Source organism: Colobus angolensis, unplaced genomic scaffold (assembly GCF_000951035.1).
Source record: "Colobus angolensis palliatus isolate OR3802 unplaced genomic scaffold, Cang.pa_1.0 Scaffold117, whole genome shotgun sequence".
Lineage (NCBI taxonomy): Eukaryota > Metazoa > Chordata > Mammalia > Primates > Cercopithecidae > Colobus > Colobus angolensis.
Genome location: NW_012112808.1, coordinates 8,115,878 through 8,142,857, shown reverse-complemented (window position 1 = coordinate 8,142,857; position 26,980 = coordinate 8,115,878). Strand labels below are relative to the sequence as shown.

Here is a 26,980-nt window from a genome sequence, read left to right as displayed (position 1 = left end):
AACCTCTAGAACACTTCATAATAGACTACTCAGGGTGAATTGAGGATTGCAATAAAAGCCCATAAATTAAAAAGTTTCCATATGATTTCTGATAAAAGACATGCCAAGGTGAAATAAAAAATCATTGGAATCAACTGATATCCTGCCTGTAGCCAGCAGGTCATAAAGGAAAATTTTCTAGGAAACTATATAAAATATAATTTTTTAAGCTCGGAATTTTCAAAACCTGGGTTTCAACTACATCTTCTTAAAATTCTTTTGCTAGGGAAAAGAAAATTTTAGAAAAGAAGAAATAAGCTTTCAGTGAAATTCAAATTGCATCCATTCTCATATCAAGACCCAGGGAAAATGGGTAGATGGTGTCTACAGTATAAGCACATCGTATTAATCTGTCGGAAGTGGATGACTTCAACAGGCTCACAATTTTTTTTAACAGATGAAGAACCAGGCCACAAATGAGAAAAACAGGCAACAGGGAAGCTAAGTAAAGGATCCAAGGTCACGTATTTACAAAGGGTGAAGCCACAATTTCAACCCCAGCAGGCTGACAGCAGGTTGAGAGCTTGTGATCACCACTCTGTAGCTGCCTGAATACAGCATATCTGTACCAAGCCACACTACGCAGCAGCCAATAGGATGAGGTGAAGCCAGACATTCCTGGGTATAAAGTTCTTCAAGACACATCAAGCTAAAAGAAAAAGAAAGTGTGGGAGGGGGATGGAGAAAGGAAGTTGCAAAATAATGCATATGATCACAAGGAGTAGACAAATCCTGAAAACAAGACCATGCCTTTTCTACATGCATGTTAGCACATGTAAACACATAGAAAATATATGCACACCAAATATCTAGAATATACACCAGAATGTAACTGCAGGTACCTTTGGGAAGGGCGGTGGGGTTGAAAGTGAAGAGGGAGAGGGGTTTAAATGGCATTTTCACTTTTTTCTCTTTGTAATTCTTTATTGTCTGATGTTTTCTATGATGATAATATATTCTTGAATTATCTAAAAATTAAATAGCCAATATGTGCATAAATATATAACACCTCCCCACACAGAAATATGTCTAGACAAAATGACTACCTTAAAGTCATAAAATCTTTCAAAACATTACCAATTTGGATAAAAGAGACAAATGCCATTCTATTACTTGCTAGGACTTACAAGTTATTCAGTCAGGTTATTAGTGATTTTTTTCCAAACAGACGTCCTACAAAAGGAAGAGTGTGGGAGTCCAGGAAAGCATGGACTAGAACAGACCCAAGCTTGTGTCAAGACAAGCGTACCTCCATGTCCTTCTCTGCACAGTAAGGATCAATAATCATGCCCCTGCCCAGGAGGGCTTCTGGCATCTAGTCCTTAAAGGCATGGGATGGCAGCATCAGAAAGATTCCTGGAGCAGTCTGGGTTGTGCTTGTGCATTTCACCAAGCTCTCTGCTTTCCCAAAGATCCTGTACACTATCGGATATAGTTTCAGAAAACCAGCCAGGTATGGTGGCTCATGCCTGTAATCCTAGCACTTTCTTTTTTCTTTGAGATGGAGTTTCACTCTTGTTTCCCAAGAGTGATGGAATGCAATGGTGTGATCTCGGCCCACTGCAACCTCCGCCTCCCAGGTTCAAGTGATTCTCCTCCCTCAGCCTCCCCAGAAGCTGGCTTACAGGCACCTGCCACCACACCTGGCTAATTTTTTGTATTTTTAGTAGAAACAGGGTTTCACCAAGTTAGCCAGGCTGGTTTTGAACCCCTGACCTCAGGTGATCCACCTGCCTCGGCTTCCCAAAGTGCTGGGATTACAGGCATGAACCACCTCGCCTGACCCAAACCTAGCACTTTGAGAGTCCAAGGCAGGCAGATCACTTGAGCACAGGAGTTCAAGACCAGCCTGGGCAACAGGGCTAAAGCTCCTCTCTATTGAAATTACAAAAAATTAGCTGGGTGTGATGGTGTGCACCTGTAGTCTCAGCTGCTTGGGAGGCTGAGTTGGAGGATCCCCCGAACACAGTGAGCCAAGATTGTGCCACTGCATTCCAGACTGAGCTACGGGAGTGAAATCCTGTCTCAAAAAAAGAAAGAAAGAAATCCATAAATCCGAGTTTCCTAACCTCAGCACCATTGACAGTTTGGACTGGAGGACTCGTTACTGTCGGTGCTGTGCTGTGCACTCTAGGATGCCGAGCAGTGTCCCCGTCCTTTACCCACTCAATGCCAAAAGCACCGGTCTCAATTTTGATTTCCCAAGTCTCCAGATATTCCCAAATGTCTCCTGGGGGACAAAGTCACCGCTGTTTGAGAACCATTGCCCTAAGTTATTATACTAGCTAAAGCTGATGTAACTCCATCGTCATGGGACCTTCTCAATAGACAACCCCTATTTTATATACTCCCACAAATAATTATAAAACTGCTTCCAAGTAGAAGTATGTGGAAAATAAAAATAAAATTTAAAAGATAGAGTAAGGCAACTGTAGTTGACAATAATATAATGTATATTTCAAAATAGCTAGAAGAGAGGTTTCTGATTGTTCTCACCACAAAGAAATTATAAATACATGAAGTGACAGATATGCTAATTACCCTGATTTGATCATTACACAAGGTATGCATGTAATAAAACATCATATTGTACCCATAAATATGTACAATTATTATGTATTAATTTTCAAAATAAAACAAAACAAAAAGAAGTATTTATGTAATGAGATATACCCACTAAAGTTCAATTTTAGGAGACATAAGTCATCATATCTTATTTTTTAGCAAAGAGTATTTAATTGGTGGGCTGAGTGTTTACAAAATCTTTGGAAGAGTGGGAGGAGCAGATTGTAGGTTAGACTTCCAGTTACTCTCAGCAATACCATGCGCCTGTTCCTCAAGGACAACCACAAACCATGGGACCATCAGGGAGACAGAGAATCGAGAGGCTCTGGGAACACACCACCTTTTCCGTGATCCAAAGATCAATAAGGAAACCATTATCATCTCAACTATTGGTCTAAACCACAGCACACCAGACAGATACACAAGGGCAAAATCATGAGTGACCTTCCCTCCATTGATCTCTTGACACTACAAAATTTGACTGCTGGAAAGGAACCACAGAATAACCCCACATCTCCAGGTCTGCTTGCCAGAAATGCACAGGAATTCAGAAAGCACAAAGTGGAAAAATCAGAAGGCAGGCTCCACTCCACCTGTGCTACAGAGACACTTTCCAATGACGTCTCAAAAAGAAGAAAGAAAGAAATCCATAAATCCCAGTCCCATGAGAGTCTGGAAAATGTGTTTTTCAGCTGAAAAGCCTCTTGAGGAGCACTGGGCAGGCCTGTCCACCAACAACCCCTCAGCATGTGGCAGGGGGACTTGTGCTCATCAGGATGCCAGGGCAAGCCTTTCTGAGAAAAGCGTGCTTAGATGAGATCTGATGGCTGAGGAGGAGTTATCTAGGCAGATCCTAGAAGTCTTCTAGAAAAGGCAATAATGGTGAGATACTAAAGAGCCACGGCCCAGTGCAAACCGATGAGGAACACAATGTGTATGGCTGGTGCAGGGAGGTAGTCATGGTTTAGACAGTGCATGAAGAAGGGAACCTACTATGGTCTGCGTAGCAGTCCCTACAGGTGCCCTGCCCAAGCTCCTCAGTGCTGCCCTTGCACACCAAAGGCTGCTTCCTGTGTACTCGGGAATGCGCTGACCACAAGCCCGCAGGGTGAGCCAGGCGTCCTGGCAATCCGATGCTTCCGGACGCAGCCCTCATCCAGCCACAGACAGGGATTGGGAGCACAAGGACCTCAGCTTCTTGGCCTCTTCCTTGTGAGCTCGCCACCATCTCCCAGAGTTTCCTAGAGGAACTGTGCTCCAGTTGCCAGTGTAACTGGCTTCCCTTCCCTGTCACACTGCCCCATCCCCTGAGGATGTTTATCCAGATCATCACTCGAATCTTTGTCTCAGGATCTGATTCTGGGGAAATCCAAATTAAAATACCCTGAAATAGAAGTCGTCTTCTTAGCCCTACCTACTAAAGGGTTATAAGTCAACGTGAGGCAGATGTGGGGAAGCGTCTGAGGGAGTCCAGCCATGACTGGCTTTTGTAGTCAAGACCCTGGTGCGGTCCACAGGACTCCAAGAATAACACCTAACACAGCTGACAGCAGAGGTGCCTGACTTTGCAGGTCTGGCTCTGGTGAGAACTGTAGACAGACAACGCTGAATTTTTTCACATCTACACTTGGAAAAAACATTTGCTAACTTAGCAGGGGCCTCAGACTTTGAGCAAGTCATGGGACTTTCGGAAGAGCCTTCAGAGCTTGGAAGCATCCTCAGCCCACCTCCCAACTACTGCATGCATCCAATTAACCTGCTCTGACTCGGACATTTCCAATATTCTTCACAAATATTAAACATTACTCTTTAAGTGCATCAAGAGTTCACCTACTCACAAGTGTCATCAGTAAATTCTAGTGGCTTAGTTTAGGTAACTGGTACAGTGGCTCTCAGGAAGTGCATGGCCATTTTTTAGGGCTGCTTACAATGTAAATCCCATTCCCTCTGCAATAGGGAAAACAGCACTGGACTGAGTCTGTAAAGCAATAGCCACTTGGTCTACATGACTTCATTCTGCAGTGCTATAAAGGAAAACCCCAAACTTTCTACTCCAAAACAATCTTCTAACAAAAATGGCACCAATATAAAAATCGGAAAGCAAGAGTTAATTCATATACATGAAGTTCTAGAAAAGGCAAAACAATAGTCCCAGAAAATGGGTCAGTGTTTACCAGATGCTGGAGTTGCAAGGACGGGTTGAATACATAGCAGCCTGGAGAGCTTTTGGAGTAATGGAAATATCCTATGTCTTGATTGTGAAGATGGTTACATGACTGTGTACATTTGCCAGACTAATCAAGCTATCCACCAAAAGTCTACAGATTCTATTCTGTGTAAATTATACCCCAATAAAGCTAATTGAACTACTTTTATAATTTATGAAAAACCATTCAGTAGTTGTCCCAATGATATGTTTTTATCTGTTGATGTATAGTAATATATGTTACCTATTCAATAGATTGTCTGTAGTTAATAATACTACTATAAATATAAGGTAAGTCATTTTGTCAAGTGTATTCTTTATTCTCTGGAAATTTTAAAAACTACCTGATTGAAATTCTCCATCCTCTAAGAGAATGAAAGGAGACAATAAAGATCACTGGTTTTGGAATCAAACAGATATGGGTTCAAATATTGCCTCTGTTGGTTTTCTAGCTGTATGACTTTGGGAATTTTACTTAATCTTTGGTCAACCTCAATGACCACAGCTAGCTGCAAGGGAATCTGGAAAATGTCCCATTTGTTCTATGCAACCATCTCTCCAGCTATAAATTTCTACAGAAGAAAAAGCAAGCAGATTTGGGTGAGGAAATGGGGCGCAGCTAGCCATATCCATCACAGGGTGCATTTCCTTTAACACACATTGGCCTTTGGGAATAACCTTACCAAAAGCAAATTCTGTTTCTTTAAAAAAAAAAAAAATACTTGTCCTACTCCACCGCTCACACCAAACAGAAGAGCCCCATTGACTCATTAGCATCGGAAAGCGTGATCCCTCTGTGCCCACACAGGGAACCTCTCTGAGGGAGGCTTTCTCCCAAGTCACCCATGTTAGAGTGGGATCCGCCTCCCGTGTTAACAGCCAGCAGCCATGGTGCAGTTCCTAGCCCAGAGACCACCATTTTGGACAATCTTTCCCTTTGTTCTATTTGATTTCTCTCCTCAACCAGATGCAACAATGCCCATCTATGCCCAGCTCACAAGCAACCACCAATATGGTCACCCTTGTCAACCTCAGTCCCTTGGAAATACAGTGGGCACCTGTGCCATGTCTCCTTGTGAAATCAGAAAATGAGGCAAAAGAGAGGAAAAGATTATTTCAACATGAAAGAACAGCATATTACATTTCCTATGTCATCAACTCAGACAGTGGCTTTAAAATCAGAACAGCACTGGAGGTGACTCTAGCCCCTTGCCATTTTGTGGGGCTCCCCAGGGAAGATGGAAGGACAGACAGTAGTAACACAAGAGGCAAAGCATTAAATATGAGGATCTCACATCCTTTCGGTGCCAGCAATAGCCATGTTTGCTAACGGCTAACCAGTCAGGGAAGGAGGATGATTTATTATAAGCTGTTGCAGAATATATTATGCAGGGTAGAGGCATGGAAAGGTCTTTGATATGTATCTGAAAGAGCTTCAAACCCATAAAAGAGATAAATTTTGTATGAAGAGTGTCACTGAGAGGCCGGGAAGAATCTCCAACACATCTTCATATCACAGAGAATAATGAAGGGCTGCTCTAAGCACACAATCCGGGCATTAATTTCACTTAAAGAGGCCATCATTAGCATATCGATGCACACAACTTCACACTATAAGCCGTCTGTGCAATCAGGAAACACAGCTAAAGACTTCACGGTCAAGGCCTTGATCCATGGTCAAGGCCTGGAATGTGTGTTTTCTCAATTGTTTCGCCTTGAAATGCTGACCTGATGTCTGGTTCCTTTTCTTCTAATCCTCCAAAACCACAATTTAAGAGCAGTAAACTGTCTTCCTTTTCTTTTCCCTTAACTCCCAGCTCCTGTGTAATTCCCAGCTTCTGATCAAAGCCTCCTGGAATACAAGCTCCAGTGGCCTGTGGGCTTGTTCAGCGGCCTGTTCTCTGAGGGGGCTACCAGCATGGCCCTGGCTCCCCACGGCCTGTCTCCTTCAACCCGGCCTCCCCCGTCTGTCCAGGCTTTAGAGAAAGCAGGTAAGAGCTCTTCTGAAGCGGCTCACAGCACCCTGGCACACAACCAGTTACTAGGCAGACAACATAATATTTGTCGAGAACGCCTCTTGTTCTTGAATTATGGTTTCCTGCTCCAAGCTGCTGCTGTTTGAATTGGGCTGCACCTAATTATGGTTTTATTTGCTTTAATAAAGAGATATCCAAGTGTGCGGAGAGTTGCACACAAAACAATAATAACAATAATAATAGTAAAGTGTCTCTCTAAACATCTGCAATTAAGCATTTGTTGTTAATTGCATTAATTAACCTCCCCCATGAAGCAGCTGGTGAGGTTTCCACAACAAGGAAAAGAGAAAGCCAATTCCCAGAAGTATTGGGTTGGAAGCTTCTGGAGAGCCCATCCCCTGGGTTACCGGCTCCCTGTGCTTTCGGATGGAGGTACATTCCCACTGAGCTGCCCGTCACCCTGGGACCAGGGACCAAAGCGCCCTTCAGCTGGAGCAGCATGGCCAAGCTCTTGCAGGCCACTGAAGCCCGATGGGATGGCCAGAGCTTACAGAGAGCCAGTCCTAGTGAAATAGCAATCATTGCAACATTAATAATAATAAGAGTGACCCTGATTCAGCCCAGTTCTCAAGTCTCCAAAGCAGGATGACCCAATAGAGCAGCCCCTCCCACTATGGTCCAAGGAGTGGTGTCCTACCCTTTGCAAGACAAAACAGGAAAATTTGGTGGAATCTTGATCCTAAACATGATTGCCCCTTCCGCAGTGGACTAATGTGATTTTACTGTTTTGCAGAGACACATAAATATTATCCCATTCTCACAAGTCCTGGAGACCCTAGGGGCATGTGACTGTCCCATTCTGCAAACAAGAATAACAGCATAACCAGGAGGCATTCACCCTTAATAGCCAGGCTCCAGGTCTCCTGCCCCTGCTCTGTAAGCCACAGAGCATATGACCACTGTCCAAATTTTTTTAAAAACTGAAGTGACATGAGTGAGCCTTTGTTTCCCGCCCAAGGAACTAGATGTCCCAGATTTATCAAAATATTTTCAAAAATCTGAACCACAGCTATTACAGTAATTCTCCAATTTTGGTACCTTGGCTAACATTAATTGCCTTCCATTAAAAAATTAGGAATATGTAAAGAATGAAATTTCATGCATTCAGTCAGCAAACAGTTGTGTGTCTAACATGTGTCAGGCATTTCACTAGGTGTTGAAGATCCAACAAAGGCAAAGGAAAAAAATACTGTCATGAAGCTTCCACGAGGAAGAGGACATTAATCAAAGATGCTCACAGTGAAATGTAAAAGTGTGGCCATCCTAAGTATCTGAAAGGAGAGGCATGTGGCGTCGTAAGACACATAACATGAGGGAGGCATTTGCAGGACAAGTTGTGCATACGGGGAGGTCTGGGCAGACAAGGAGAGGGGCAAGAGCTTCCTGAAGAGGGAAGAGCATGGGCAGAGGTCAGCCATGAGAGGAACCAAGCCATGATGGGCTGGTAAAGTTGGAGAACAGAGAGTGGTGGGGTCGGGGGTAGAGAGAGGGGCCTGAAGAGGTGGGCAGGGGCCTGACCCAGAAGATCCTTGCAATCCCTGCAAAGACAGAAGGCCCTGGAAATCCACTGGCTGGTGTAGGCAGGGGAGCATCAGAACCAGGCTAGTGTTTTGAGAACAGAACTCTGGCTGCTGGGTGGAGAATGCATGTTGGGAGGGCGTCAAGAGGGTGGGAGACCCAGCTAGATATGAACCCTGACTATGGCGGTGGAGAGAAGCAGAAGTCGGCATCAAGACAAAATTGTGAGAAGCAAAATCAATACAATTTGGCACTGGAGGAGGGGCCAGTGATGCCCCCTGGGTTAATGGTAATGCCACTCCCTGTGCTGGGGGAATCATGGAGGAGGACGCCGTGGTTTGAACATGGTTTGTTTCCACCAAATCTCCTGTCGAAGTCGATTCCAGTGTGTCAGTGCTGGGAAGTGGGGACTAGTGGGAGGTGTTGGGGTCATGGGGTAGATCCCCCATGAATAGAGCAATGTCCTCCCATGAGAGTGAGTGAGTTCTCACTCTATTAGTTCCAGCAAGAGTTGCTTGTTAAAAACAGCCTGGCAGCTCCCCACTCTCTTTTGCTTCCTCTCTTACCAGTGATCTCTGCGAGTCGGGGTTCCCCTTTCACTGTGAGTGGAAGCAGCCTGAAGCCCTCACCAGATGCAGAGACGCAATCAAGAACTCTCCAACCATCAGAATCATGAGCCAAACAAACCTTTTTTTCTTTATAAATGACCCAGCCTCAGGTATTCCATTCTAGCAACACAAAATGGACTAAGACAGAGAACAAGTATGAAGAGGAAAGATTGAGTCAGGTTTTGGACATGAACATGTTAGGTGCTTGGACCCTCCAGGAAGGAGCACTGAGCTGGAATACAGGCTTAGAGCTGCAGGAGAGATGCCAGGCAGCATGCAGATGTGAGGGCTGTGGGTAAGGGGATGGAAATGGAAACCACAGAAGAGGATGAGATCAATGTCTGTGAAAATATGGAGTCAGAAAAAAAGTATGGAATTGCTGAGCCCTAAGCAATTCCAATACTTAATGCAGACGAGAAAATGGCAAAGGAGACTTCAGTGAGAGAATGTGGCCAGAGGGCTGTGGGGAAAGCCCAGGGAGCGTCACACCCTGCAAGTCAGGCAAGGGAGTGTGTCCGGAGGAAAGCAGCTTGAGGTGCCACCGAGGGCTAAGGAGAGTGACAACTAGAAAATATCCCTTGATTTGGTGACACAGAAGGAATTGGTAACCTCAGTGAAGATGCCAGGATGGGTAGGGAATGGGCCAGATGTGTGCAGGGAGAGGCTGGAGGGAAGAAACGGGGACAGTGCTATCAAAAAGTCTGAATGGAAATGAGGAGGAGCAACTCCGGGCAGTAGCTGAACGGGCCTGAGGTGTGGGCAGATTTGGCTTGATTTTGTAATAGAAGAGATTAGCAGATGTATTAAAAGCCAATGGGGGAAACTTGCCCAATGCTACATGTGAGAATTATGCATTTCACTGTAAATTTTTACTTAACAGAAAAGAAACAAAAATGAATCTTGAAATCTGGTCAGTGGTGTGCAGGCTGAAGTGTTTAGGAAGTGAGTGTAAAATGTCTGCAACTTGCTTTGAAATGCATTTTTTTAAAGTCTTGGCAGGTGGTTAGAAGAATGGCCAGAAGAGCAGATGTGTGATCCGGCACATACAGCAAATGCCAATCATGGCATCTGGGTGGTAAGTGTGTGATGTTCTCTGTACAATTCTTTCAACTTTCACAACATTGGTGAAAAAGAAAATAAGAAGGGTCCAGTTGACAGAAAAAGACTATTCAAAAGCAAAAAGAAAACAGATGTGGTAAGTTTCCCAATGAGCTGGAAGGCGATGGGGTTGATGAAGACATCTGGCTGAGATAGGAAGGTGAGGAGCTTCACAGAAACAAAAGAAAAAGGAAAATGACAGCAACTCTCCCTACTCAGCCATGATTAATGAAGCGGTAATCCACAATGGCCCTCCCCTGGCATCACTAACAGGCTTTTTTTTTTTTTTTTTACATTGATAATGAATTTGCAAAAATCCCCATGATTTAAGGTCAACCCTACAAGGTGATTCCAAACACACTGCTAAACAGGCTAAAGTTCTTTGAACTTCCCATCAGATGCTCTGTCAGCCTGATGACTCCCACCACCCATGTCTTGAGAGAAGACAAGTGAAATGAGTTCCTGCCACATCCAAGCCACTGCGAGTTCTATCGTCTCTTGAGCCTCAACAAGCACAAGCTTTGGGATCCACAGACTTGAGCTCGAGAGTCCCAGCTGGATCCTTCCCTAGCTCAGGGACCTCAGTCTCCTCCCCTGTAAAATGGTGGCAACAACCACTCCTGCCTCTCCCAATCACTGAAAGGGGTACATGAATGAGGTCCTGCACACATAAAACCTCTAGGCCCACACTGGGTCCACAGTAACCAGAAAACACAGATTGTCATTTTCCAAAAATACGAAGCTTAAGTGCAATTCGTGCACAAGGATGCACTGTTGTCACTCAGAAGACACTTTATAATGTTGAGAGAGCGGCGGTGCTCATCTTTTGAAATCTCTTTTGCTCTCTACTCACATCTCAAGCTGCATAAAAAGTGTCCTTTCTGGTGTCCCTGGTGCCTTAGGTCATGTTGCTCATCCACATAAAAGCCCATTCGAGAATCATTATCACCCAAGCGGCTTCCAGATTGGCGGCTCATCACTTCTGAACGGTCCCAAGGCGGCCACGGAGAAGTGCCCCAAAGCCTTGTTTGTTTCCTTGGGCCAAAGGTCCACCTGTGGTAATTAGCAAGATTGGTCCTGGACCAGACCGAGTTGGTAGAGCCACAAGACCAAAGGATGCCCTTCAACATGCTGCATGGAAAAAGTATCTCTGATTATCTGCTCCCAGATCTCAAAAGCTACCTTGTGTGAGCTCAGTGGAAAACTCCAATTCATTAACCGATTTCAACAGAAAAAGACAATCTCAAAAGGCTTGTTGACAACCACTGTAGCCATGGTGTAACCTTATCCTTATCTTTCATTATTCTGCTTTTATTAGGAAAAGAAAAAAAGGCATGTGTTTTCATGGACATAACCTCACAGAAAGCTTTCACACACAAGATGCACAAGATGAAAAAAATACACGTATTGGAGGAACGCTCGATATACTTGAAAGTGCTAGGAACATCTTCATTCTCTCTATAGAAGTCACATTTCCTTTAGGATTGTGTAGCTTCGGATATAAAAATATTGTTAATTCAATTCATATGAACCCTTTCAATATCCCACTGAAGGTAGACTTTGTAACCGACTGCAGCTCAACCCTGTCTTCAGTATAGACAAGACTCACCCACAGTAGCAGAACTTTCTCCAAACAGAAATATGTGGCAGACAGACCGGGCGCGGTGGCTCAAGCCTGTAATCCCAGCACTTTGGGAGGCCGAGACGGGCGGATCACGAGGTCAGGAGATCGAGACCCCATCCTGGCTAACACGGTGAAACCCCGTCTCTACTAAAAAATACAAAAAACTAGCCGGGCGAGGTGGCGGGCGCTTGTAGTCCCAGCTACTTGGGAGGCTGAGGCAGGAGAATGGCGTAAACCCCGGAGGCGGAGCTTGCAGTGAGCTGAGATCCGGCCACTGCACTCCAGCCCGGGCGACAGAGCAAGACTCCGTCTCAAAAAAAAAAAAAAGAAATATGTGGCAGACAATGTTAATGGGTCCAAGCAACAACACAGAATGGACAGGCAGTGGGTAAGGGGCTCACCTGCACCTGCCGTCAGCCTCTCACCTGTATCACAGCTGACCAGGCACCTAGGAACATAGTAGCTCATGTTTATTATGCCTGTTTCATTTGCTTGCACAATGGTTAGAGATTTTTGATTTTTTAGTTAGCTGTTTATATTTTTAAATCCTGACATTTCTAATTAAAAAAAAAAAAAAAACCTGGATTTCCAGCTTTCTCATGAAATACCAGGAACTCTGACAAAATGGAGTCCCAGAGGTAGCACTAAGGGAAGACATAGGAAGCCCTAGACCTCCCAGTGCCCTTCAACGCCCCAAATTCACCCTCCAAATAAACAGAAAATCTCAGTCTGCAACCTCCTCTTCCAGAGACATCCCTGGCCACACTCACACAGATGCCACCATGGGACCCTCCCAAGTAAAAATCATGGGGCCCCAACCCCTGCCAAGCTTGCAGGAGGAGAGGAGCTGCTGCCTCCTTTGGACAAGACCAGTGACCTCTGTTCCACCTGAGTCACCACCCGACCCTTGCACTGCCCACCTGACTCCTGGGAGGAATCACTTTTGAGACCTGGACCATGGTGAATGGACGAACTGGAAAAGGACATTGTTTTTAAATGGCAATTAACTCAAGATGCAGACAACCCTTATTATTTGTGGATTCCATATTTGCAAATTTAGCTACTCAATAAAATTTATTTGTTATCCCAAAATCAATATTCCCAGCAATTTCCTGGTCACTCAAAGACACTGGCAGAGTGGAGAGAAATTTGAGTCACCCAGTGCTGAGGAAGAACACAGTGACATCTTACCTTCTGGTTCCGGTTCTCATACTGCAAATAAGCATTCTTTTTGTGATCTATTTAGTGCCATGATTTTCACATTTTTGTGGGGTTTCTTTGGTGATTTCACATTTATAGTGGCCCCAGGCATCGTGTTGCAGTGCTGGCTAGAGTTCCCAGGCACGAGAGGCTGTGAGGTGCCTTACGGAGGAAACTCATGTGCTAGAAAAGCTTCCTTCAGGCCTGAGTCACAGCGTTGCTGGTCCTGAGTTTAGTGCTAATGGATTCACACTATACCTCAAACAAGGCATCTGTCAACAGAAACATACATAGAACGAGGTTATGTACAGATCAGTTGACAAAATGTGACCAGAGGCTAGCAGGAATCTAACTCTATGCTTCTCTTAGGAGCAACGATTCAGCGTCTACTAGTTCAGTGTTCATGGCAGCTTTATAGAACACAACTACCATGAGTGATGAGACCTTAAGTCACTGCTGCCACAGGGGACCACCAAGAAAGGGTTTACAACAGGAGTGATTTCCCTATGTGGTTTCAGGGATGCCAAGTTGCAGGGATGATTCAAAGAAAGGGTTAAGAAGAATGAACTGTTTCTTCCGACTCTGGGTACAGAAGGGAGCAGAAGTACCCCCCTGGTCCCAGCCTTGGGGTCAACTTTGAGGCTGCCCTGCCCTTTGACTAGGGCCCCCTATTCCCCCATTCTACCTGTGCCAGGCCCTGTTTTACTGTGTCTGGAACCCCATGCAGAGCCCACTTCCCTGCGACTGGTGTTCCCTCCTTCCATGGATGGAGTCTGAAGAACCAGGTCTTTGCACCTACAGGGAGCCACCAGATCAGAGCTGCCGGGGCAGATCTCAGTGTCTGCAGGAGGGAGAGGTGCAGGAGTGAATAGATTGCTTTTTATGTCTTCAGGCTTTTTGAGCTTTCTCTTTTTAAAAGACACTAATTCTACATATAAAATGCATTATCTTCATCTACCTGCTAGCAAACAGCCTTCCTTAAACAAATCAACCTATCCAGGGCTGGAGTATACAGCTGCCCAGGCTGGGCACTGCACAACCCCAGGGAGGAAGAACACCAATTCACATCAGAGTATATGTGCAGCACAGAGTCCTGACAGAGTGGGACGTACTGTGAAGCGACATCTTCCACTGCATAATGTTCTCCTTTGGGAACGTGAATCTAAGTATCTGCCTTCCCCACCCAAGTCAATGGAAAGTGGTTTCATTGGCCACCAGATTTCACAGAAAATAAAATGGGAGTGTTTTCCCTTTCCTCCAGAAAGACTTCTTATCACCAAGTCACCATCTTACTCCAGTGTTTCTGGAACTCGCTACTCTCTTTTTGTTGGTTTCCAAGCAGCAGCTGGAGACCTCCCTGAGTCAACCAGTAGCTGGATGCAAACCCAACTCAGGTTAGAGCTTAACTCCAGCAAGCACAGCGCTGCCTCCTACAAGCCCCCACATAGCATTTGCCTCCAAAACTACAGTTAAGCAGGATCCCATAGGCCTCCCTGTAAGAATCTCTCCATGGGAAGGAAGGGAGGAAGGAAGGGAGGGAGGGAGGGAGGGATGGAGGGAGGGAGGAAACTGACCCAAAGCTGTTCTTGACCATTTTTTGAGTGACTTCACATTATTTTAAGCTTTATGCAGAAAGTACAATTTTATTAATATTTTTATCTTGCTATTTCATATTCACTGCAATTCAATGTGTAAAAGCTGCCACGGTGACACTAAGTGGTAAAGAACTAGTGGTCTTCCCAACCACTAAGTGCATGGAACCAGAACAGAACAGGGCCCTGATTCCCACTGCCCGAGGCCAAGTTTCCATCCTCCTATGGACTTCTCTTCCCTGTTTTTCTCATCATTAAAAGAGAGAGTGACCATGCCTACTTCAGAGGAAGGTTATAGAGATTAAACGACATTATTCAACTGTTCTCAAGGGGCCATTGGGGAAAGTTTTCGATCTATAATAATTGCGTTTCAGTAACCTCACAAGCTAAGAAAACCATCAATGTGGACAGATGAATCCTGAATTCACAAACAGCACCTTCCAGGTAACAGGAAGACAGGTGAAAGCTAGCTTCCCTCCAGGAACTCTTTGGTCATCCCACCTCTTTAAGTAAATGCTTGGGCCAGGTGTAGTGGCTCAGGCCTATAATCCTAACACTTTGGGAGACCAAGGCGGGAGGATCTCCTGAGGTTAGGAGTTCGAGACCAGCCTGGGCAACATAGTGAGACACCTGTCTTTACAAAATATTTTTTTAATTAATCAGGCAACTCAGGAGGCTGAGGCCAAAGGATCGCTTGAGCCCAGGCATTCGAGGCTGCAGTAAGCTATGATGGCACCACTGCACTCCAACCTGGAAAAATGCCTGAGCTATCTCGGTTATTAACCACCAACCAAAAGCTGAAATCAAATAGGTTTTTAGTTCTCTTTCTTTATTTCCCTCCAAAATGTGATGGAGCTTTCTCCCTGGGGTGCTGGAAGAAGCAAGGGCAGAGAGATAATAGCAACTAAAAGTGGAGATGCTGAAAAGCATGCTTGGCGTGGATGGAAATTTGGCCTCGGGCAGTGGGAATCAGGGCCCTGTTCTGTTCTGGTTCCATGCACTTAGTGGATGGCAAGACCATTAACTCTTTACCACTTAGTGTCCCTGTGGCAACTTTTACACATTGAATTGCAGTGAATATGAAATAGCAAGATACAAATATTAATAAAATTGTACTTTCTTCATAAAACTTAAAATAATATGAAATCACTCCAAAAAACTGTCAAGAAGAGCTTTGGGGCAGATTACATGTTCTCTTTCTTCCCTTTCTTCTGTGAATTTTGCATGTTAATTTTCTTCTTAACTGTTTACGATGTGCTATGATCTGATGACACAATTTTCAAGAGAAACAAGAGGCTAGGAAATGTTTCCTGGTGTGGCCACCACCTACAAAGACAGCTGGTGCCACAAGAGCATGTGTAGGGTAAGTTCATGTGCCCGAGGGTTGACCTGCTGGAGCAGGCAGCCATGCACCCATGCCAGACTCAAGGAGGGCATCACACATGGAGGGGGCAGCACAGGCCAGAATGTAAAGCTGGGAAAGTGCAGGGCTTGCCTGGGGGCATCCAGCTGGAGTGGCTGTTTGAGAATTGCTTGTGCTATCGGACGGAGAGGTCATGCACATGCAACAAGAGGGGATCACGAGTCATAAACTGGGAGCCAGAGCACCAGAGCCCGTGGAGGGAGGAGCACAACACCCAGGCCCCTTGCCACGTTCATTCCAGTGAGGTAAAGTCCCTCTGGAATGGCTTGTGCACCCGGCTTGTGGACAGGAGTGGGATGGCGTGGCTGAGACAGAGATAGGAGGGAAGCAAGGGGAATGGGAAGATGCCAGCCTCGGAGGCCACTCCCAAAGGAAGGAGAGCAGGATGAAAAAAAAAACCCAAATCCATGTAATGCCCTAAAGTGCACTGGGGCCAGCTAAGGCAATGCAGATTGAGGAAGAGGCTCTAAGTCAGTAAGACCAGCACCCAAGATTCCTCTAAAGAAAGGCACTAAAACTCATCAGTGTTTGAAAAGATATTTGGCTGCACTTGTATTTTAACATGTCCCATAACGCGCCCTGACGTACCATTTTTCACTTATCCAGTTGGCAAATAACATAACACTCAATGATTCCAGTGCTGGTAGAGGTGAAGCGAATCACACAAGTGTACAAACTGGCAAGGCTTCCACAGACGGCGACTTGTAGTTCTTTTCAAAAAACCCTCTGAGCCAGGAATTCCACTACCAGGACTATATCCTACATGTGTCCCCACACATGCACATAATGACAGCTGTACAAGGCTACTTATTGTGGCACTGTTGTCATAGAAAAGATTGGAACCAACCAAGGTGTCCTTCAGGTGGGGACTGGAAATAAATCACAGCTCATCCACATAACGGAATGCCAAGCAAAGGGAATGAAGAAATCTGATTCTTCGTAATGACATAATCTCCCATTATTTAATGAGAAAAGGGGGCAGGCTATGTATATCAGGTACTATTATTGGTGGTTTTTGAAGGGAAAACAAGAAAGAGAAAGAAAGTTTTTTTGTTGTTGTTGTTGTTGTTGTTTTGCTTTTTTGCTTATGCATGAACTATCTCTGGAAGGATGCAGAAGACACCGATTACTTTGGTTGGCTCTGTGGAGGAGAATGATGTGGCTGGAAGACAGAAGGATGAGGAAAATGAGATCTAACACCTTTCTGTTGTTGAATTTTGAACCAGATTAAAGTTTTATCTATTTTCTAAATAAATATAAAAACAAAAACCCCAGGGCCTGAATACAGCTTTAGGTGAAAACAACGTTCCCACTTCCCACCCCTCACCCACACCCAGCCTCCTATCTCCCTCTCAGCCACGCCATCCCACACTTCCCACCCCTCACCCATACCCAGCTTCCTATTTCCCTCTCAGCCACACCATCCCACACTTCCCACCCCTCACCCACACCTAGCCTCCTATCTCCCTCTCAGCCGTGCCATCCCACTCCTGTCCAGCCTTTTCCTTCCATTCCAAGTTTATGAAACTTCCCTTCACTTCACTCCTTTGGCAGGATGATTTCTAACACCTCACAGTTTTACAAGCTTTTGCATTTCAGATTTGAGTCTCTGACTTAAATGAAAAGCTAGAAGTGTTTCTTATAGAAAAATTCACATATATTTACAAAGTACTCTTGTAATGGAAGATAAATGAAAGCCATTTAAATGTCCATCTGTAGGGGAGAAAAATCAAACCAATCAGGTTATTTCCACACTGCACAACACCATTCAGCAGTGAAACAGTCAGATCACTGCTGTTTAAAAACCTCAGGCTGGGTGTGTGGCTTACACCTATAATTCCAGCACTTTAGGAGGCCAAGACAGGAGGATTGCTTGGACCCAGTAGTTCAAGACTAGCCTGAACATCGCAGGGAGACCCTGTCTCTACAAAAAATTAGCCAGGCATGGCAACTTGCACCTGTAGTCCTAGCTGCTTTGGAGGCTGAGGTGGGAGGATCCCTTGAGCCCAGGAGTTCAGGGTTTCAGTGAACTGTGCCATTGCACTCCAGCCTGGGCAACAGAAAGAGTCTCAAAATAAATAAATAAAAATAAAAATAAACCTTATACAATATATTTTCAGACTTTATATAGAACATAAAAATATATTATAAACATAAACTTTATATAAACATATTGTGTAAAGTATATAATTAAATGTGTTATATTTTTATATATTTATATAAAGTTTTAAAATTTTTTACACTTGTAAATATAAAATATACATATATGCCATACAAAATATATTTTATGATTATGTATAAGTACATAAGCGTATGTGCACATATATGTTTCTACATGTCTACATCTCTGTGTAACATATAGAAACGAATATATAATATACATATATATCATTTGTAAATGCATAGGAAAGGAATGGAAATGTTCTCTCGGGTGTAATAAGATTGGGATGATAAAAGGAAATGCAGGAAAGTTTGAGATTGTTACCGTATAAACCTGCATGGGCTTGTGTGATGTTTTTAAACAATAAAAATTAAACTAACCATCTTTTGATGCCTGGCATGACAAGTATCTGCCACTAGAGGGCACTGGAGATCGCTAAATATTTCCCAGGATTCTCTTTGAGGGAGGGGCGCGGGTGCAGGGGATTTGAAGAGGTTCCTTTACCTCTTCTATAAAGGTCCCTTTTCATGCTCGGGGACTGGGCCCTGAACCTGAACTTTCAGTGAGGGTAAAGCTTGACTGGAGGCCCGCAGCCCTTCTCTCTCCACTCCCCTGAATGGACCCCTGCGGCCATCTGGGGTGGGAGTCCTTTATCCAGCCCACCGCATTTTCACCCACCACAGTTTCACCCACCACAGTTTCGCCCACCAGCCCTGGCCTGTGGGACGCTGCTGCGGTGTGGAAGGTGGAATGCACCTGGCGTCGGGTGCATTTCAGTGGGCTCACCTTCACTCCTTATTCCACATGAGTGTTCAACAGGGAGCTCTGAGACATTCGAGGGGGCCGTTTGTGATTGCTCAATTATAGTGAAGACATCTTCGCATTTGGGGGAAGGAAGAGGGAAGCTAAAATTTCTGAAATGCTCAAAATTCAGCCCGAAATGCATGTCGATGAACAACCAGTTGGTAATTACCTACCATAGACCCTAAATCTCTGACATGTAATCATAGAGCATTATTGCCTGGTACTTAGTATGAGCGGAATATGCAGGAACGCAGAGTCAGTCAAAGTGTGTTGTCGTGTCCAGAAGTTTACTGAGCGTGTTTCACCAGTATGGAAAACCACGGCACCATGACACCAAGCCAGTGGTGTCTGAGTCACTGGCCCTGTGCTCCAGGCTTGGCCTGGCTCTGGGGCTGTAGGGATCATATTCTTACAGGACAAACACCTGGATGCTTTCTTATGTCTTCTAGAGAACTTGTACCCAAGCATTCACCTATGGAATATGTGTGTTTGGGGTGGGGGGGTGTATGTGTGGGTGTGTGTGTGTCTGTTTACCAAAAGTTACCTTTTTCAACTTCTTTTGTTCCTCCTTTATATTACAGAAAGAACTTTTTTTAATGATGCATGTAAGTAGATTATACAGTCTGTGAATTTCATTTCAAGATAGAACAGGAAGCGTTACAAAATATTCGTGGTCTCCAAAGTGATTCTGACACCTCATGATGACTAAGACCTTTGGTTGCCGTTGCCTGAAATAATTTCCTCCCAGAGCAGCAGTTCTTCACCTCAGCTACACATTGAACTACGTGCGAAGCTATTAAAAATACAGATGCCTGAACCCCATAGCCTTCATCATCTTGTGAGCATCTGGGCCAAGTTCAGGGCTGGTGCTCTTGTTCAGATGGATGTAGCTGGTGGTGCAGAGATCCGCGAGCTTGCTTTTAGGTGACTTTCTGCTGTTGTTGGTCTGGGATGCAGTCAGGATACTAGGGCTTGTTTAAAGCTCCCCAGTTGACTCTAATGCAGCCAAATGTGAGCATCATTGTCTACTCAATACCTTCAAAAGGGAAAACTAACAACCTCTTACTCAGTGCCACCCCAGGTATGATGTGCACACCAGCAGCATCAGCATACCTGGGAGCTTGTTAGAAATTCAGAATTGGGGACCTATCCCAGACCAGCTAAATCCAAATCTTGGGAAGTGGGGGCCAGGTACCTGTATTCCACTCCATGTCGCCACAACATTGGCTTACTTTTAATTTAGCTTTAAATTACAATTTTAAAATGGAATTAACCAGAAGGCAAGGGTATAGGGGAAATTTTTTTTTAACACTTCTCATGTAAACTTAAGTCTTTTATTCCTTTTTCGGGGTTAAAACAGGCTCTTCCATTTACAAGGTTATTCGTGAGTTTCAAAAATTCCCACCCTTCCTCCATGCTTTTGTAATTCCTACATTCCCGCATTTAAACTTGGTGGCCACAATCAAACAGAAATCATGAGAGCCCTTTCCTCTTGCATCTGGAGTGGCAGCCTTTGCAGCAGAGAGTAACTGCTCCAGATCTGTCAAATAAATGCAAGTATCTGTATTTCTAAATCACCTCCCAGTAATACTTTTGCATACTGGAGTTTTTGCTTTGGCATGCCCTAATCCTTACACGAGCACAAATTCCTCTAAATCCCAGCCTGAATTTGTTTAACTTACCAGAGAAGCCTTGCCCATTGAAGACTGGTTCTTCAGCCACTGCTTTTCATTCTCATACCAAACAAGTGCATTTTTAAGAACTTGCAAGAGTCTTGCCACTCTTCAACAGAGAAAGTCATCTCCAAATTAATCCACAGTCAGGAGCACTTCATGCTGCTTTTATATATCATTAAAGTCCTGCAAAAGCAAGCTCACGGATCTCTGCACCACCAGCTAAATCTATCTGAACAAGAGCACCAGCCCTGAACTTGGCCCAGATGCTCACAAGATGATGAAGGGCACCCCTCCTCCAGCCTGTTCTTGTCCACTCTCCCAGGGAGGCTCAGTCTTTTGGCACAAAAGCAGTGGTGGCCATTCATTCCTTGCCCTAGTGAAGCCAACTTCCTCCACATTCATTCTGCCCATCAGCATCTGATGCCCCCACAATGGCAAACACTGCAGGGGGCCAAAGTCTGACTCCACAAGGAGGCAGAATGCCAGGTCTTCTGCAGTGGTGCCCTCGAATGGCCATCTCTCACTGCCTGGGGTTAGCCTACATTGAGATCAATGATTAGCAGGTAACTTGTGAAGCCTACCCCTAAAATCCCATTGCTCCATCTTAGCTCATTTGGGAAAACAGTTTTTCCAACACTTTTTACATAAACTCAAATGTTACATTCTTTCTTTGGATTTCACAAATAGGACTAATAATTGATCCACTCATGTAAATATGAATACAGTGAATTGCACATAGTAGGCACTAGATTATTTGTTAAAATGTTGAATTAGGCCAGACACAGTGGCTCACACCTGTAATCCCAGCACTTTGGGAGGCCAAGGAGGGCAGATCACTTAAGTTAGGAGAAACCAGTCTGGCCAACATGGCGAAACACTGTCTCTACTAAAAATACAAAAAAAAAAAAAAAAAAACTAGCCAGGCCTGGTGGTGGTACACATCTGTAATTCCAGCTACTAGAGAGGCTGAGGCACAAGAATTGCTTGAACCCAGGAGGCAGAGGTTGCAGTTGCAGTGAGCCGAGATCGCACTACTGCACTCCAGCCTGGGTGATGGACTGAGACTCTGTCTCAAAAAAGAAAAAATGTTGAATTAATACATGTATGTGAATATGCTATATGTATGTGTACGTATGTGTCTATCCACAGCTGTATCTCCATCTATATGTTCATTGATCTATGTATCTGTATATCTACAGATAGACTGCCCCACCTGACCCAACAAGCAGTCCAATAAATGAGCCCTTATTCCGTGCTGCCAACCAGACATCACAGCATTCCTAACATGTCTCACTGAGTCCTCACACAAAGCCAAGAAACAGGTATTACTCCTGAGGCCTCATAAAGCCATTTGAGAAATGTGTAGCAGAGAATCAAAGCCATGTATAGCAAAAAAAAAAAAAAAAAAAAAGGCCCTGGTGCAAAGATTTCCAGAAGTACTGGAGGAGCCATGGGCCACCTGAGAACTACTGACATTTATTTCACAAGCTCAGATGCAAGGGAGAGAAATTACCTGGTGTAGGGGAAGATTAGACCTCGGCCACCTGGATTGAGTTTCCAGTTTGCCAGGGCCTCAGCAAGTTCTTCCTTTTGTGCGCCTGTTTCCTGGTAAACTCTCTGCAGCAGAGAAGCTGGTGGGGCCTGGAGGAAACTGTGAAAAACAGGGACAATGAAAACAGTCCTTGGTATGACACATTTGGCCCTTGTCAAGAAATACAAACGAGGAACCTAGCTTAGGAAAAGCAAGTTGTCTTCATTCATTTCCTAAAGGAAGTGGCCTTTGCCTATGACTGCTATGAGTCGGTTTCCAAAGAGCTCAATATTAGGCTCTGATTGCTCCCTAGCAGAAATGGCTGCTTTCATTTATTCTTGCCCATCTGGCACAAAAGCAGTACGCAGAGCTCTAAAGAGGTACACAGAGGTGGCACGGTAAACATCGGCCTCCATTTCATTTCAGTGGGGGTGGGTCATGGATCTGCGGGAACAAACGCCGAATCCTTGCTCCAGGTGCATGAAAGGCCACATCCAATTTTGCCTCCCGTTGCTTCCCCAGTATCCAGTGTGCCTGGCCCCACAATAGATGCTCAATAAACACTTGAGTGAATAATTAAATTATTAGCATATAATCATGAATGTTGTTACCAAATATTAACCACCTTTTATAGACCAAGCTCGGGGCGAATTGATTTACATATCACTGTTTCATTTACTCCTCCTGACATCTGAAAGAGGTGGAGGGACCATTAGCAAATCCACATGGTAGATAAGGACATTGAGAACTCGGAGGAGTAGAGATTGGCACGGGATTGCACAGCCTGTCCTCAGCGCCAAAATCCATACAGAGACAGTCTGACTCCAAAGCTTGTTTTAGGGAAGATTTTGTCATGTAAGTTTGTAATGTATTATGTAGTTTTTGTAAAATTGTAATTTATGTGATTTTTCTCTATTTGTAATTTTAAATTTTTTAATTATGTGATTGTAATTTTACATGATTATAATTTATTACAATTGAAATTTTATGTAATTGTGTAAATTTTAATGTAATTTGGAAGATGGCCCTTTTTAGGTAATGAAGTTGCACATGTATACATTTCACAAAATATTTAAGTGAGAAATAATGCCAATCTTTTAGACTCTCAGAAAATGGAAGAAGGTATATTCTTCAACTCATTTTTGAGACTAACATAGACTTGAAACCTTAATTCATAGTAGAAGGGAGATGAAAGATGAATATTATGTATGACTGTAGATGCAAAAATTCAAAACAACAGCAGTCTGAATCCGGGGATATGAAATAGGAGGATACTTCATTACTAAATTTAGTTTATCTCAAAGACACAAAGCTGGCTTAATGTTAAAAAAATCAATCAGTGTAATTCATCACACTGAGAATATAAAGCAAAAACGTGATTGTTTCACAGATGCAAAAAAGCAATTATAAGGCATAACACTCATTTATTATTTAAAATAAACACTGTCAACAAACTAGGAAAAAGAAGGGGACTTATTAATGTGATATTGTTTACCTACAATAAATCTTCAGCAAACATCAAACTTAATAATGAAATATTAAATACTTTCCTCTGGAAATCATGATAGGGACAAAGATGCCCATAATAACCACTTCCCTTCAACATTTAGAGTAGAAGTTTCAGCCAATAGAGTAAGACAAGAAAAATATACTAAAAAGCATAAAAATTTAAAAAGGAAAGAGCAAAACTATTGTTATTTTGAAGATAATGATTGACTACATAGAAAACAGAATAAGATATTAGAAATTATGAGTTTTACAAGGCTACTCAATATACAACAATCAACTACATTTCTCTGTTAGTAACAAACAGCTAGAATATTAATTTAAAAGAAAAACATATCATTTACATTTGTGTTGAAAGGAATATCAAGTACCTAGGAATAAATCTAACAAAACATTTCAAGACCTGTATGCAGAAAACTGTAAATTTTTCTTAAGGAAGACCTAAATAAAAGAGAAACAACACCATATTCATGCACTGAAAGATTCAATGTCATAAAAATACCAATCCTACATGAACTTGGTGTATAGATTTACTATTGTCCCAACTGAAATCCCAACAAGCAGATTCTAAAATGTATATGGAAATGAAAAGACCAAAAGTAGTTAAGCTATTCCTGAAGAACAAAGAAGAGAGTGGATTTGCTCTGCCCAGTATCAAGACTTAAAATAACACTACATTAATTAAAGCAGCCTAGTATTTGTTCACGGACAGATAATAGATTAATGGAATAGGATAGAGTGTTCTTAAAGAGACCCAGATATATATGGACACTTGATTCATGACAAACATAAAATTGAAGGAGGATAGAGAGAAAACTATTTTAAAAATGTATGTGGCTGGGACAACTGAGTATCCACAAGGAAAACATGAAATGAGGCCCCTACCGCAAACCATATACAAAATTCAATTCCAGGCGGAGTATATGTGAAAAGCAAGTTGAAATGATCAAGAAAAAGAAAAAGGCTTTTAGAAGGTTAAACAAAACTGATAAATTTGAGTACATTAAATATAAGAATTTTGTTCATCAAAAGACAGCATTAAGAGAGCGAGAAGGCAAGCCACAGAGTGGAAGAAAACAGTAGGGGCACATAAAACTGACAGAGAGCTCAAACTACATAAAGAATGTCTATAAATCAGTAAGGAATAAACAAACATAGAAAACTGGGCCCCCAAAAACCCTGATATGCGTTTCAGAAAAGGGAATCCAAATAGCCAACAGACATATGAAGGATGCCCAACCCTGTTAGTAACCAAGGAAATGCAACTAACATAATGTTCCTATTAGCCCAAATCTGGAACAACTCCAGTGTTCATGAACTGTAGAATGGATAAATAAATTGAGGTATAGTCATATAATACAATACCATACAAACAATAAAAATAAATAAACTTCCCAGGCACGGTGGCTCATGCCTGAGTAGCTGGGATTACAGGAGTGCACCACCACGCCTGGCTAATTTTGTATTTTTAGTAGAGAAGGAGTTTCACCATGTTGGTCAGGCTGGACTTGAACTCCTGACTTCAAGTGATCCACCCACCTCAGCCTCCTAAAGTGCTGGGATTACAGGCATGAGCCACTGTGCCTGGCCTATTTCCACCTTCTTAATATAAGGATTTTTGAGGTTCATCAGCAGCCCTCATCAAATACCCGTGGACTCTTTTAGCAGTGGGATTTATGTGTTGTAGAAAAACCAGTAATAGCTAATATCAAGCCCTCTTCTAATGCTTTAATTGTTTTAATTCATTTAATCCTCATAACCACCTTGCGAGTCAGTGATCTACCAAGGGCAGGTACTTGGGGGCATTGTCTGTAGAAAATCCTGATAAAAGTTTTCTGCTTTTTATTATCATGGTCCAGCAATTCTTAAAGAGATCAGGAATAAAATCCTCCTCCCTAAAAAAAAAAGTATTTTGTTGATCAAAGGTCTAAATAATTCATGATGATTACTGATGAGTTATAATTTTATACAAATAAATGTAAGTTTCAAACTAGCATATTTTTATTACAGATTAACATTGCATCCTACCCAGAAGTTAATTCAGAGAATTCTCAGTTCTACAGCCGGCGCCTGACCCATGTGGACTCAGGCTGTTTCAAAAGTGGGTTTCTATGGCTGTCTGAGCTGCCTTTTCTTCAGGTGCAATCACAAGACAAGCCCTGGGATGCCGCAGATTCACCATGAACGGTGGATTCCTGAAAAACAATGATAGCAGGATACCTAGAGAGGCGAAGATGCAAACTTTGAGTTATTTGAGTTCTGTCTCCATGAGACCTCTTGGAGTTTTGTGTTTAAAATTCCAAACGATGAAACAGAATGCAAACTATGAGATGACTAATTTAATATGAAATGGGCAAAACTGAGTTTGTATCTGAAAAAATGGTACTGCATTTGAATAATATCTTTAAAATTACAATGTAAACCAGGCATTCTCCTTCCCCCTCGTAGCACTCTGGCCCTGCAGTAGCCTCTGCACAGAGCAGAGAGCCTGGACATTGCACTCCTGATGCCCCTGAACACACACCCGCGGGCACTGTCCCAGACCCCGTGGGGCACAGGCATACTTGCCTACCGGGCAGTGTTTTGTGCCAGTGAACTCAAGGGGAAGTAACTTAAATAAACACTGACCATGGCTAAAATGCCTCGGTGTGAGAACAGGAGGTCAGAGTCCAACAGGGCACATGGTGAAGTGCAGTCGACTGGAAACCTGGGGCAGAGCCTGGGTGTTTTCTGGCACTCAGCCCTGGAAAGACTCCATTAAACCAGAGTCCCTGGGGGACAAGCACCCTGTCCTTCTTACACATTATCCCCTGTCATTCGCACAGGTGTTTCCCCCAGATCATCCCATTCCACAGGTTCCCCTCTATTGACCCTGCCACCGCCCACCCATCCAGCTCCCTGAGCTTGAAATGCTGGTCTTCAGCATCTCCACGCTAAAACAGTCGCTCTCTCCTCAAAGTCGCTTGAGTCTCTTTTTTCCTTCCTTTTTTTCCCAGTGTAAACACCCAGGAAAGGCCTCCACTGCCTGCCATCTGGGCTCTCCAGCCCCTTTCTTGGGTTCCCTATGTCATCTCTGCTCTGAGCCTCTCCTGCATTTCACACTTTGTCTGTCACACGTCTGCTTCAGGAGCTGACTTCCTGCCTGAATTAAGCCAAATCCAAAACTTTATTCTGGATTCAGTCAACTCCTGCATATTCTCTCCATCCTGCACCCTCAGTCCCCGCCAGCTCGCCAGTCTCATTTCTTCCTCTTTTCCACCTGAGATCCTTCCTCCACAAAGACTTTCGCAATTCTCCACAAAACTGAGCCCATCCAAAGCAATAGACATTCTGGTGGGTCAGGCACAGTGGCTCATGCCTATAATCCCAGCACTTTGTGAGGCTGAGGCAGGC

General features: G+C 43.6%; 1 long non-coding RNA gene across 1 annotated transcript in view; it reads right to left on the bottom strand.

Moving 5' to 3' along the window:
* Window positions 1-20,829, bottom strand: part of LOC105527062 — a 41,385-nt gene extending 20,556 nt beyond the window's left edge. Inside the window, exon 1 of the long non-coding RNA XR_001004188.1 lies at window positions 20,557-20,829. This is a non-coding gene — a long non-coding RNA (uncharacterized LOC105527062). The remainder of the gene's footprint in view (window positions 1-20,556) is intronic.
* Window positions 20,830-26,980: the final 6,151 nt, after the last annotated feature.